A 15,244-nucleotide genomic window follows, 5' to 3' on the forward strand; every position below is an offset into this window, starting at 1 on the left:
ACTAAGCCGCCGACAAGTAAGACACCCATGGCGCACGCAGGAAGGAGCCACGCCCACCAACTCTAAGCCCATTGGATACGACGACAACTCGCAGAGCCACGCCCACCAACTCGGACGCGACGCCTCGGAAATACATGCCGTCATTTCTGTTTGTCTGTGCCACAGTCCACATGCAGCTCTGAGCCACGTTGACTTTTCATTAGTCAACCTCAGTGGAACCTTGGTTCACACAGAGGCAGCTCCAGAGAGAGACAGAGGCACTCACAGGCAGCGCGACAGAGAGAGCCGCGCAATCCTTTAAAACTGAGGTTAAAACACAATGCAGGAAGCAGTCTTTAAAAACCAATAAGCCCTGTGCCTCTTTTTCATTAGCGTCTCACCTGCTTCACCGCCCTGCAACAGTCGAGACGCTTTCTCAGCAGCTGACCTTCTCTGTGCCTGACTCCACTACTGTCAGTCGCCTGATTAAAAATGGTGAACTCCTGCAATGTTACTATCTTGGTTGGCTTTTAAATAAAGTTCGGATTTGTTCAAATGTTCCTTTTTTTCCCCCTGTGCTTAAAACTCATTTAAAAAAAAAAGTGTTTATAAAACTGCTGCAATGTTAGAGAGAGAGAGAGAGAGAGGGGGCTTGCGTGCTTCTGAGAGACAGAGGGGGAGGGGGGGGGGGGGCTGGGGAGGCTCACGTGCTGCTGAGAGAGAGAGAGAGCCTGTGTATGCAGCTGAGCAGGGAGCCTGGGTGTTTATGTCAGTGTTATTCAATGTTTTTACTAATACACTGTGCATTCTATGGTGTAATGATTAACTATATTTGTGCTTAAAAATCTTTAAAAAAATATATTTACATACAGTTCGTATGGTCTGGAATGGATTAATTGTATTTACATACAATCCTATGGGGGAAATTGCTTCGGTTCACGACCAAATCGGTTTACGACCAGAGGTTTGGAACGAATTATGGTTGTGAACCGAGGTTCCACTGTATATTGACTCTAGAAAACATGATCAGCAAGTCTTTGATAGGCTGCAACAAAATGATGAAAGAACGGGCACATTTTTTTCTCACAAGCTGGGTGGGTGGGTGTTAGTTAGTTAGTTAATTAGTTACTTGAAGGATTTCAAGATTTAATATGCACAAGCGGTAACCCTGCAAAAGCAGCCCAAACCAGAAAAGACGGCTGGCAAAAAGTGGCTGACAAATTAAACGCGTGTGCATTGTACTTACTGAAAGCGGCGTTACGGATTTTGCAAATGTTCATTTTTTCCCTCTGCTTAAAAAACATGATTATGCGGCGTATACTACGCCGCGGGTTGGTATGCAGCGTGTAAAACAGTTTGTTTGTCGCGGATAATTTGCCTTTTACTTTAATACGAAGACAATTTCCTGTTAGATTTGCCTTTGCGATGACAATTGATAAGGCACAGGGCCAAACTTTCAAAAAGATGTGAATGTATCTGCCAAAACCAGTTTTCAGTCACGGACAGTTGTATGTTGCTCTCTCCAGAGTTCCATCTTTTCATTCACTTACTGGTATGCCTGCAGGAACACGTGCAGCGTGCGAGAGAGAGTGAGCGAGTGACACACACACGCATACAGGCGCGCGCGAGAGAGAGCTTGACGCATAAGAATAATAATACTTCATTACATTAATATACCGGTGTTTTCAGTATTCAAAGCGCTATCCACACAGGGAGAAACCGGGAAGCGAACCCAAAATCTTCCACAGTCTCCTTACTGCAAAACAGCAGCACTACCATTGCGCTACAAGGCAGTTAAAGAATGCACCGGCCTCGATTTTGTTTTCACTTCTGTTTACAGCGATCAGATCGTAGCGTGCATTGTTGCAATGTTACTTTTCTTGGTGGCTTATTACATTACGGATGTTTCACATGTTAATTTTTTTCCCTGTGCTTAAAAGACATTAAAAAAGTGTTTCTCAACTGTGACTCCGGAACAACTCAGTGCGCAAGCTATATTAATCGTCAACAACGAAGACTCGCTACACCTTAACGAACAAGTGCTGAAACTTATCCCTACCGACGAAGTAACTTTCACCAGCGTGGCCTCCATCGTCACAGACGATCCCGCTTTCAGTCACGGACAATTGTATGTTGCTCTCTCCAGAGGTCCATCTTTTCATTCACTCACAGCGGTATCCACAAACCCACCCCATTTGGACAACTGTGTCGTTCAGCAAGTGTTCACCAATCAATACATAATTATGCGGCGTATGTTACGCCGCGGGTTGGCTAGTATATATATATATATATATATATCATCACACACGTGCACTTGGGAGTCAACCAAAGGGACCAGGAAACGCCAGTTCCATGCCAGGCCAGGGGGTGGTGGGGTGCACTAAGTCAAGTCAAGTCAAGTTGGGGAGCATGTACAGCACGTTGCCGCACCCACCATATGACGAAAGAACTCGGGACCCCGGTTGGCAACCCCCCAGGCAGACACACAGTCCAGTCCCACCCTCCGGAAATGACCCTCTATCTGTCGCAGCCAGGTGTTACGTGGGCGACCCCTTGGACTGGTCCAGCCATTCGGGTCCCCTACAATGAGGATCTTATGAGCTGGATCACCCTCGGGGAAACACACCACATGGCCGTAGTGCCGTAACTGACGATCCCTCAAAATGCAGGTAATGTGCCTCATTCAGGACTCCATGAGCAACACAAAGTCAAACCAAGGATTTTCCGGAGAGACACACATGAAGGAGTCCAGAATTGGTCTCAGGTCACTGGATAGCGTCCAAGTCTCACGTCAGCTTATGGGCCTTGGAATATCTCGGGTTGCTGAATCTGTCCGAGGCTTCAGGCTGTCTCTTCTGCAGCTGGACTCGACTGGACCACATTGATAAACCTCCTCTTTGTCCTTCCTCTGTCCCTCTTGGCTGGCAGTTCCATCCTCAACACTCTTTTCCCGATGTACCCATCATCTCTCTTCTGCGTGTGCCCAAACCATCTCATTTGATGATTAACAAAGAAACAAACAAAAAATTAAAACTAAGGAAGAAAAGAAGGAATGCACATAAAAAGAAATGAAAATTTAGGCCAGGACTTTAGGAAGCCCTGACAGTTTCCAGCTGGTGGCAGTAGACGGTGTCATCCTTTCAGTGCCACATACAAGTAAGATGTGTAATCAAATGACAATTGTGACAATGCCAATCTTGATTTGGCATGGCCTGGTGGTTCAGTAGTTAGTGGTGCTGCCTTAAGGATCCATTATCATATTTCGGCCAGGATTCCTCCCCTGGTTGGGGATCTAGTGTCTCTTTAATGCCTTTTTTATGTTAACATTGTTGATTATTTAATTTCTTTATGTCTATACATCTTCTTTTATTTGCCTTGTGTTTTGTGGGTGGTCACCAGCCCATCAACATCAAGGGACTTCCCTCAGTCCTATAATGGATGACTAAAATCCACAGTCCCCTGCGGTTCATTCTCCTGGATTCTTTTGCTCTTTTCAGTTCTTTGTGATTTACTGGATTTTGTGGTCTTTTGTTCTGATTTTTCCAAACATTCTTTAAATCTCGTATTGAGATGCTGATTACCTAATTAGAAACACAGTGCCTTTGTGCTCCACGGAGCTTATTTTTGTTTAACAGAGGCTTTTTGTTATAATAAACACTCGCCAGCCACTTTATTAGGTACACCTTGCTAGTACCCAGTTGGATGACCTTTTGCCTTCAGAATTGTCCTAATTCTTCATGGCACAGATTTAACAAGGTGCTAGAAACATTCCTCAGGGATTGTGGTCGATATTGACATGATAGCATCACACGGTTGCTGCAAATTTGTCAGCTGCACATCCATGATGTAAATCTTCCATTCCACCACATCCCAAAGGTGCTCTACTGGATTGAGATCTGCTGACTGTGGGGGCCATTTGAGTCCAGTGAGCTCATTGTCATGTTCAGTAAACCAGTCTGAGATGATCTGAGCTTTGTGACATGGCGTGTTATCCTGCTGGAAGGAGTCATCAGAAGATGGCGGTTATAAGGGGATGGACATGGTCAGTGACAACACTCAGGTAGGCTGTTGCATTTAAACGATGCTCACTTGGTACTAAGAGGCCCAAAGTGTACCAAGAAAATATCCCCCCCACACCATTACACCACCAGCACCAGCCTGAACCATTGATATAAGGCAGGATGGATCCCTGCTATCATGTTGCTGACCCTGCCATCTGAATGTCATAGCAGAAATTGAGACATGTCAGACCAGGCGATGTTTTTCCGATCTCCTATTGTCCAATGTTGGTGAATCCGTGTGAATTGTAGCCTTAGTTGCCTGTCTTTAGCAGACAGGCATGGCACCCAGAGTGGTCTCCTGCTGCTGTAGCCCACCTGCTTCAAGGTCTGAAGTGTTGTGTGTTCAGTTTGACTCACTTGTATTGAGTGCTTATTTGGCTTACTGTTGCCTTTCTGTCAGCTCAGACCAGTCTGGCCATTCTCCTCTGACCTCTGGCATCATCAACAAGGCATTTTCGCCCAGCAGAGAACTGCGCTCACTGGATATTTTCCCTTTTCCTGTAAACCCTAGAGATATCTCTATTATTACTGACTCGGGTGACGCGGCAGTCCTACTCCTCCTTGACATGTCCGCTGCCTTTGACGCTATTGACCATGAGATATTGCTGATGCGGCTTGAACATCTTGTAGGGCTTAAAGGGGCTGCTCTTAACTGGTTTAGGTCATATTTAACTAGTAGAAACTTTTCAGTGACTTTAAATTCCTCTTTTTCGTCTACTGTTCCTCTTAAATGTAATGTTCCTCAGGGTTACATTTTGGGTCCTATTTTATTCTCCATATACCTTCACCCTATTTGAGCGATTTTTAGGAAATTTACCATTGCTTTTTATTGCTATGCTGATGACACACAGGTTTAAATTCCTGTCTGCAACTTTGCAATAAATCAACTACACAACTGTCTGTCTGAACTAAGATCCTGGATGGCTAATAATTTTCTTGATCTGAATCAAAATAAAATGGAGGTGCTTATACAGTAGTGGGTCCATCAGCTAAAGCCCAAATTGGTCTTGGACTTCTCGGCTCTTTCTCTGTCTTTTGCAAACATCAAGTCCGCAATCTTGGTCTTACAGTGCATCCGGAAAGTATTCCCAGCGTATCACTTTTTCCACATTTTGTTATGTTCCAGCCTTATTCCAAAATGGATTAAATTCATTTTTTCCCTCAAAATTCTACACACAACACCCCATAATGACGACGTGAAAAAGTTTACTTGAGGTTTTTGCAAATTTATTAAAAATAAAAAAATTGTGAAAGCACATGTACATAAGTATTCACAGCCTTTGCTGTGAAGCTCGAAATTGAGCTCAGGTGCCTCCTGTTTCCCCTGATCATCCTTGAGATGTTTCTTCAGCTTCATTGGAGTCCACCTGTGGTAAATTCAGTTGACTGGACATGATTTGGAAAGGCACACACCTGTCTATAGAAGGTCCCACAGTTGACAGTTCATGTCAGAGCACAAACCAAGCAGGAAGTCAAAGGAATTGTCTGTAGACCTCCGAGACAGGATTGTCTCAAGGTACAAATCTGGGGAAGGTTTCAGAAAAATTTCTGCTGCTTTGAAGGTCCCAATGAGCACAGTGGTCTCCATCATCCGTAAGTGGAAGAAGTTCGAAACCACCAGGACTCTTCCTAGAGCTGACCGGCCATCTAAACTGAGCGATCGGGGGAGAAGGGCCTTAGTCAGGGAGGTGACCAAGAACCCGATGGTCACTCTGTCAGAGCTCCAGAGGTCCTCTGTGGAGAGAGGAGAACCTTCCAGAAGGACAACCATCTCTGCAGCAATCCACTAATCAGGCCTGTATGGTAGAGTGGCCAGACGGAAGCCACTCCTTAGTAAAAGGCACATGGCAGCCCGCCTGGAGTTTGCGAAAAGGCACCTGAAGGACTCTCAGACCATGAGAAAGAAAATTCTCTGGTCTGATGAGACAAAGATTGAACTCTTTGGTGTGAATGCCAGGCGTCACGCTTGGAGGAAACCAGGCACCGCTCATCACCAGGCCAATACCATCCCTACAGTGAAGCATGGTGGTGGCAGCATCATGCTGTGGGGATGTTTTTCAGCGGCAGGAACTGGGAGACTAGTCAGGATAAAGGGAAAGATGACTGCAGCAATGTACGGAGACATCCTGGATGAAAACCTGCTCCAGAGCGCTCTTGACCTCAGACTGGGGCGATGGTTCATCTTTCAGCAGGACAACGACCCTAAGCACACAGCCAAGATATCAAAGGAGTGGCTTCAGGACAACTCTGTGAATGTCCTTGAGTGGCCCAGCCAGAGCCCAGACTTGAATCCGATTGAACATCTCTGGAGAGATCTTAAAATGGCTGTGCACCGACGCTTCCCATCCAACTTGATGGAGCTTGAGAGGTGCTGCAAAGAGGAATGGGTGAAACTGGCCAAGGATAGGTGTGCCAAGCTTGTGGCATCATATTCAAGAAGACTTGAGGCTGGAATTGCTGCCAAAGGTGCATCGACAAAGTATTGAGCAAAGGCTGTGAATACTTATGGACATGGGATTTCTCAGTTTTTTTTATTTTTAATAAATTTGCAAAAACCTTAAGTAAACTTTTTTCACGTTGTCATTATGGGGTGTTGTGTGTAGAATTCTGAGGGAAAAAATGAATTTAATCCATTTTGGAATAAGGCTGGAACATAACAAAATGTGGAAAAAGTGATGCGCTGGGAATACTTTCCGGATGCACTGTATCTTTGACAGTAACCTCTCTTTTGAGAAACAAGTAAATTCTGTAGTCAAGAGCTGCTTTTTCCAGCTTCGTCTATTAGGTAAGATCAAGCCTTTCTTATCTTCTAGGGATCTTGAGATAGCTACTCATGCGTTTATCTTTTCTCGCCTCAATTACTGCAACTTGCTGTATTCTGGGATTAGCAAATCTCTGATATGCAGGTTACAGTTGGTCCAGAATGCTGCCGCTGGCTTTCTGGTTGGGGCAAGAAAGTCTGATTCTGTTTCTCCAATATTAGCTTCATTACACTGGCTGCCTGTCAGTTTTCGACATTGATTTTAAAATCTTGTTGCTAGTTTTTAAATCTTTACATGGGTTTGCTCCTGCCTATTTATCTGAATTGTGTGTTTTACACCAGCCATCCAGAGTGCTTAGATCTTCTGATCAGCTGTCTCTTGTTGTCCCTCGTACCAAGTGTAAGACTAAAGGGGGACAGCTGTGCCACCTCGCCGGTGGAACTCTTTACCTCATCACATAAAGGAGTCGTCTACAATTCAAAACGAGATTAAAGACTCATTTCTATTCACTTGCATTCCGTGACCTTCAGTAATACTGATGGTTTCCTCATTGTGATTATATAACATCACTTCTATTTTTATTTATTTATTTTATTTTTATTTATGCTCGTATATTTTTATTTCTATCTATGTTATTTGTTTGTTTTTTTCTTTTATTCTATTATTGTAATGCACTTTGGCCACAGCATTCCTATGTTGTTTTAAATGTGCTATATAAATAAATTGACATTGACATTGGTTGTGTGTGAAAATCCCAGTAGACCAGCAGTTTCTGAAACACTCAGACCAGCCTATCTGGCACCAACAACCATGCCAGTTGATTGAGCAGGGTCCAAGCCCCTTTCTTCCCCATTCTGATGCCTGGTTTGAACTTCTGCAGGTCGTCTTGACAATGTCCATCCATCCATTATAAAACCCGCTATATCCTAACTACAGGGTCACGGGGGTCTGCTGGAGCCAGTCCCAGCCAGCACAGGGCGCAAGGCAGGAAACAAACCCAGGGCAGGGTGCCAGCCCACCACAGGGTGCACACACCCACACACCCATGAACCAAGCACACACTAGGGACAATTTAGAATCGCCAATGCACCTAACCTTTGGGGCGGAGTGGTGGCTCTGAGGCTAAGGATCTGAGCTGGTATCCCGAAGGTTGCCGGTTCGAATCCCAGTCACTGCCAAAAGAGATCCTACTCTGCTGGGCCCTTGAGCAAGGCCCTTAACCTGTAATTGTTCCAGGGGCTGCTGTACAATGGCTGACCCTGCGCTCTGACCCCAAGGGGTATGCGAAAACTAACAAATTCCTAATACAAGAAATTGTATAAGGCGAAATAAAGATGATGTTGTCCTGTTTGCTTCATCAGGCCATGATCTTCAGCTCTCTCTGGATCGGTTCGCAGCTAAGTGTGAAGCGGCTGGGATGAGAATCGGCACCTCCAAATCCGAAACCATGGTCCTCATCCGGAAAAGGGTGGAGTGCCCTCTCAGGGTTGGTAGCGAGATCCTGCCCCAAGTGGAGGAGTTCAAGTATCTTGGGGTCTTGTTCACGAGTGAGGGAAGAATGGAGCGTGAGATCGACAGGCGGATCGGTGCGGCGTCCGCAGTAATGAGGGCTCTGCATCGGTCTGTCGTGGTGAAAAAGGAGCTGAGCCGTAAGGCAAAGCTCTCAATTTACCAGTTGATCTATGTTCCTACCCTCACCTATGGTCATGAGCTATGGGTAGTGACCGAAAGAACGAGATCGCGAATACAAGCGGCTGAAATGAGTTTCCTCCGCAGGGTGTCTGGGCTTTCCCTTAAAGATAGGGTGAGAAGCTCAGTCATCCAGGAGGGGCTCAGAGTAGAGCCGCTGCTCCTCCGCATCGAGAGGAGTCAGATGAGGTGGCTCGGGCATCTGATCAGGATGCCTCCTGGACGCCTCCCTGGTGAGGTGTTCCGGGCACATTGGAGGGACTATGTCTCTCGACTGGCCTGGGAACGCCTTGGGATTCTCCCGGAAGAGCTAGAAGAAGTGGCCGGGGAGAGGGAAGTCTGGGCATCTCTGCTCAAGCTGCTGCCCCCGTGACTCGACCTCGGATAAGCGGGAGACGATGGATGGATGGAAATAAAGAACAAGAAAAAAAAAAAACCTGCATGTCTTTGGACTGTGGGAGGAAACTGGACAGAATGGGGAGAATATGCAAACCCGGGTCTCCTTACTGTGAGGCAGCAGTGCTACCCACTGCACCACCTCTTGACAATGTCTACAGGCCGAAATGCATGAGATTGGCTGATTAGATATTTGTGTTAACAAACAGTTGAACAGGTTGTTGGTTGGGAGCTTGTGATGATTTTACAGCGCATTGCCGCACCCACCACACAATAAACCAATGTATTGGGACCCAAGTGCAGCAGGTGACACCTCAGCACCACACTGGAACAGTGGGAGGTTTTTTTTTTTATGATGACTGGAGTGCCAATCCTGCTTCCAACCCCCAGGTTTTCCCTGTAAGTCGGAGGACCTGCTCACAGAGCAGATGCAGATCAACGTCATACCCAGGATGAAGCAGTTGCAGGGTAAGAGTGTAATGGCCGACCCCTTAGCCAGCCGGCAGCCACACTACCAGGAATCTATGGCCTGGATGAATTATTGAGAAAACCTATCAATACCGAGCCGTACCTGTGACAAATAATATTTTCCCTCTTCCCCAAACGACAGTTAAAGACTAGCAAACGAAAGCAAATATGTAAAATAAATATGGGAATATAATAAATACAATACAAGGACAGATACACGAATACAAATCCGCAACGTAAAATATATATATATATATATATATATATACAGTATATCCCTCCACCAAAGCAGCTAAGTGAAAACAACACCTGTACAATAACAAAACCTCCCTTGCCCCTGCAAACGTATAACAAACACAAATAATATCAATGTATGAGTACTGAATGACAATGAACGTGAAATTGAGTCCGAGTAAATCACTGTCCAGAATAGATAGATAGATAGATAGATAGTTGTGAAAGGCACTATATAATAGATAGATAGATAGATAGATAGATAGATACTTTATTAATCCCAATGGGAAATTCACATTCTTCAGCAGCAGCATACTGATACAATAAATAATATTAAATTAAAGAGTGATAATAATGCAGGTGAAACACAGACAATAACTTTGTATAATGTTAAATGTTAATGTTTACCCCCCCGGGTGGAATTAAAGAGTCACATAGTTTGGGGGAGGAACGATCTCCTCTATCTGTCAGTGGAGCAGGACGGTGCCAGCAGTGTGTCGCTGAAGCTGCTCTTCTGTTTGGAGATGATACTATTTAGTGGATGCAGTAGATTCTCCATAATTGATAGGAGTCTGCTCAGCGCCCTTCGCCCTGCCACAGATGTCAAACTGTCCAGCTCCATGCCAACAATAGAGCTTGCCTTCCTCACCAGTTTGTCCAGACGTGAGGCGTCTTTCCTCTTAATGCTGCCTCCCCAGCACACCACTGCGTAGAAGAGGGCGCTCGCCACAACTGTCTGATAGAACATCTGCAGCATCTTATTGCAGATGTTGAAGGACGCCAGCCTTCTAAGGAAGTATAGTCGGCTCTGTCCTTTCTTGCACAGAGCATCAGTATTGGCAGTCCAGTCTAATTTATCATCCAGCTGCACTCCCAGGTATTTATAGGTCTGCACCCTCTGCACACAGTCACCTCTGATGATCATGGGGTCCATGAGGGGTCTGGTCCTCCTAAAATCCACCACCAGCTCTTTGGTTTTGCTGGTGTTCAGGTGTAGGTGGTTTGAGTCGCACCATTTAACAAAGTCATTGATTAGGTCCCTATACTCCTCCTCCAGCCCATTCCTGATACAGCCCACGATAGCAGTGTCATCAGCGAACTTTTGCACATGGCAGGACTCCGAGTTGTATTGGAAGTCCGATGTATATAGGCTGAACAGGACCGGAGAAAGTACAGTCCCTTGTGGCGCTCCTGTGTTGCTGACCACAATGTCAGACGTGCAGTTCCCAAGACGCACATACTGAGGTCTGTCTTTAAGATAGTCCACGATCCATGTCACTAGGTATGAATCTAATCCCATCTCTGTCAGCTTGTCCCTAAGGAGCAGAGGTTGGATTGTGTTGAAGGCGCTAGAGAAGTCTAGAAACATAATTCTTACAGCACCACTGCCTCTGTCCAAGTGAGAGAGGGATCTGTGTAGCATATAGATGATGGCATCCTCCGCTCCCACCTTCTCCTGATATGCGAACTGCAGAGGGTCAAGGGCGTGTTGAACCTGTGGCCTAAGGTGGTGAAGCAGCAGCCTCTCCATGGTCTTCATCACATGTGATGTCAGAGCAACAGGCCGAAAGTCATTCAGCTCACTAGACTGATCAAAAATGGATGTGTTTGAATCTCCCGAGTAAAACAGAACGACCTCACCGTGCTTCCTCGGCGAATGGTGGATTATAATGTCCAACCCCGGGGTTTCTGGCGATGATGGTGTTGTCGTGATTTTGGCGGAATAAGAATCAAACTGAAACCAGGCATGATGTAAATACAGTAATAGCAGAATAATGTTGATCGGTTGTCGATACTTGAAATCTCCGTCTCTCTCCTTCCTCTCCCTCCTGATCGTTTAATAATTCTTTGCATTTCTATAGCGCTTTTCTCACTACTCAAAGCGCTCAGCAATTGCAGGTTAAGGGCCCAACAGAGCAGAGTCCCTATTGGCATTTATGGGATTTGAACCAGCAACCTACCGATTGCCAGTGCAGATCCCTAGCCTCAGAGCCACCACTCCGTTTAAATAATGAAGAGCCGGATGTAACTGAAAAAATTTCTGGTACTGACGTGTCCAGGGGTTGCTGCCTCCCCGCAACATCCTTCCCCATTTCTCATTACGGGGATGACATTTAAACAGACACATATTAGATAGATAGATAGATAGATAGATAGATAGATAGATAGATCTTTATTGTCATTGTCACTTTTACAAAGGAACAACGAAATTGAAGGTGCAATCGACTCAGTGTGAGGAATAAGAGTTAAAAAGACAAAAAGACAAGAAGAGAGAAAAATAATAACAAACCGAATAGTAATAAATATACAAATTGCACTTGTTGACTTAAGGAATTGCTTTAACGGGGTGCTGTGGTGAGACTCGACTGGGTGCAAACACTATAAACGACAATACCTATGTGGCCCCGCTATAAGGGTGTACCTAATAAAGTGGCCACTGAGGGTATAAAGATTCTTCATTGCCCTTTTTGTGCCTAGCCAGAGTATGATAGTGTCAACCCCACATTCCCCACGATGTATGACCATTTTGGGTTTTTTCAAAGCTGTTAGTTCTTAGGAACTCTCAAGTTCATAACATTCAAAGTGCTGCTTTCTGATCCCGCAGTGGGCGGCTGTCCATGTGGAATTTGTACATTCTGTCGTTGTCTGAATTGGATTTTCTATTTTCCAACCCAAAGACACATGCGTAACATTAAATTATAATCCGTTATTATTATGAATACATTTGTTTCCTGGCATGGTGGCGCAGTTGGGAGACCTGGGTTCGCTTCCTGGGTCCTCCCTGCGTGGAGTTTGCATGTTCTCCCCGTGTCTGCGTGGGTTTCCTCCCACAGTCCGAAGACATGCAGGTTAGGTGCATTGGTGATCCTAAATTGTTCCGTGTGTGTGCTTGGTGTGTGTGTGTGTGTGTGTGTGTCCTGTGGTGGGCTGGTACCCTGCCCAGGGTTTGTTTCCTGCCTTGCATCCTGTGTTGGCTGGGATTGACTCCAGTAGACCCCCGTGACCCTGTAGTTAGGATATAGCGGGTAGGATAATGGATGGATGAATGACATGTTTCCTGTGCAGAGCCGAGACCCACTTTCTGCCCTGTGCTGCTACCTTGGACTTCAGGACCCTGATCTTCAGTAAACAGCTTCTAAAACGGAAGTGCGAATGGTGTTAGTCATTTGCCTATGACCTCGACACCTTCATGCCATAATACCCACACGCAGATATTGTCATTCTCACCTTTGCATGTCTGCAGCCTTATTGCAGATGGAGGTGTAAAAACGTACCGGAAATGCTTCGACTCAAATAACTTGTGATGCTGCCACCTGGAAGGACTGAAAAGGTTAACTTGCCACGGTTCAAGATTTCCATTACGGTTGCCTTTCATCTGTCGCCCTCAATGGATTCCAGTGTAGTGGTGAGTGTGCAAAACCTGAAAAGCCTTCCCTTGCAGTCGGCAATACACTCGATGGACACCTGACCATCACACCCGTATGAACTCTTTGGACATTTCATTCCAAAACCATTAATATGGAGTTGGTCCGCCCAATAATGGCCTCCACTCTTCTTTCCACAAGATTTTGGAAGGTATCTGTGGAACTTTGTACCCATTCAGCCCAAAGAGCATTTCTGAGGCCGGGTACTGATGTTGGTTGGACGAGAGGCCCTGTCTCACAATTTGCTCTCCAATTCATCCTAAAGGTGCTCAGTAGGGATGAATTCAGGCTTCTGTGCAGACCGCTTGAGTTCCTCCATGTCTTTATGGACAACAGGGAAACAGTCATGCTGGAATGGAAAAGGACCTTCAACAAACAGAAGCACACAATTTATTGTCTTCTGTGGCATTAACAAGACCCCTCACAGGAACCACAGGGCCTGGCCCAAACCCTGCCATTATACTTTCTCCACCTAATTTTGCATTTCAGAAGGTAGTGTTTTTCTGGGATCCCCTGTCATGGACACCAAGCATGGACTGGCATCCCAGTTCAAGGTTTCTCACCGGGTTGGGTGGCCAGTTTAATAGAAGGATGGAAGGAGACCGCCACCTGAAGCTATTTGCTTGTCCAGTCTGACAGGTGGGCAAGCAGCTGTCTGGTGGGTCTCAAATACACGCTTCCTGCTGCTGGGTCTTGTGGAAGCCACTAGAGGGCGCAGTCGGGAGGTTCCACGTGACCCAGAAGTGCTTCCTGGATGCAATGTGGTGGCACTGGAAATACTCCCACATCCAATATAAAGGAAGCCACTCCTCATCACTCAGGGAGTCTGAGTCAGGTGGAGGAGGACGAAGCTCACTGAGGAAGAGTGAAGGAGAGGGAAGACAAAGATGGAGAAGAAGATTACTGTTTAGATTTATTGCATTGTGCAACGCTTGAGAGAAGCCTGTGAGAGGTACTTGTGGGAAATAAAATCTTTATTTGAACCCAGGATCTATAATTGTGTTGGTGTGTTTGGGGCTTGAGGCTCAGTGACTGGTCACTACTGGTCACACCCCCAAACCCCAGATTTGCCCATCCGACTGACCCAGATAGTAAAGTGTGATTTATCACTGCTCCAGAGTTGAATGGCAGCCTGATTTACTTCACTCCAACCGATCCTTGGCATTGACCATAGCGATCTTGGGCTCAGCCATAGAAACCCATTTTATGATGCCATCGACACACATTTCTTGTGCCTGATGTTGCCTCCAGAGGCAGTTTGGAACTCTGTTGTGAGTGATGCCACAGAGGGTTGACCTTTTTTTTTTTACACGTTAAGTGAGTTTGCACACACACACACACACACCTCTGACGAAGCTCTGATTGATTCTGGGTTTCATATCGAGATGTGTTCTGCTCCTGCTCTGTTCAGCTATTGTATGGATTGGGTGTTGGGCAGGGTCGTGGGGTCCAGCAGCTCATTGGCATCTGTTGGTAAAGAGAGATTCACTGATCTTGACTTTGCTGACAATGCTGTGATCTTCGTGGAGTCAATGAAGGCTCTGATCGGGGGTCTCGAGAGACTGAGTGAAAAGTCTGAGTGTCTGGGCTTGCGAGTGTCCTGATAAAAACCAAGAACCAGGCCTTTAATGACCTCTTGGGCACGGCCATCAGCTGGGTGTCTTTCATGCGGAGAGAGTGTCGACCTCATCGAGAGGTTTACTTACCTCAGCAGTGACATTCATGTCTCTGGTGACTCTTCCTATGAGGTCACTGGAAAGGGGTGCGTGGCACTCCCGATATCTGCAAAAGGACAAAGGTCCAAGTCTTTAGAGTCCTGGTGCTCCCTGTTTTCAAGACATGGACGCTATCCAGTGACCTGAGATGAAGACTGGACTCTTTCAGTACTGTCTCTCTTCAGAGAATCCATGGGTCCCGCTGGTTTGACTTTGTGTTGCTCACGGAGTCCCAAATGAGGCACATGACCTGCATTGTGAGGGAGTGTCAGTTACGACAGTACGGCCACGTGGCACGATTACCCGAGGGTGATCCTCATTGTTGAGGACCCCAGTGGATGGACCAGGCCAAAAGGGACACCCATGTAACACCTGGCTTCAGCAGATGGAGGGTCATTTCTGGTGGGTGAGACTTGGCCGTGTGTCTGCCTGGGGGGTTGTCCACCAGGATCCCAAGGTCGGTCTATCTATCTATTTATCAATCATATAGTGCCTTTCATATCTATCTATCTATC

This window comes from Erpetoichthys calabaricus, chromosome 11, assembly GCF_900747795.2.
Source record: "Erpetoichthys calabaricus chromosome 11, fErpCal1.3, whole genome shotgun sequence".
Classification (NCBI taxonomy): Eukaryota; Metazoa; Chordata; class Cladistia; order Polypteriformes; family Polypteridae; genus Erpetoichthys; species Erpetoichthys calabaricus.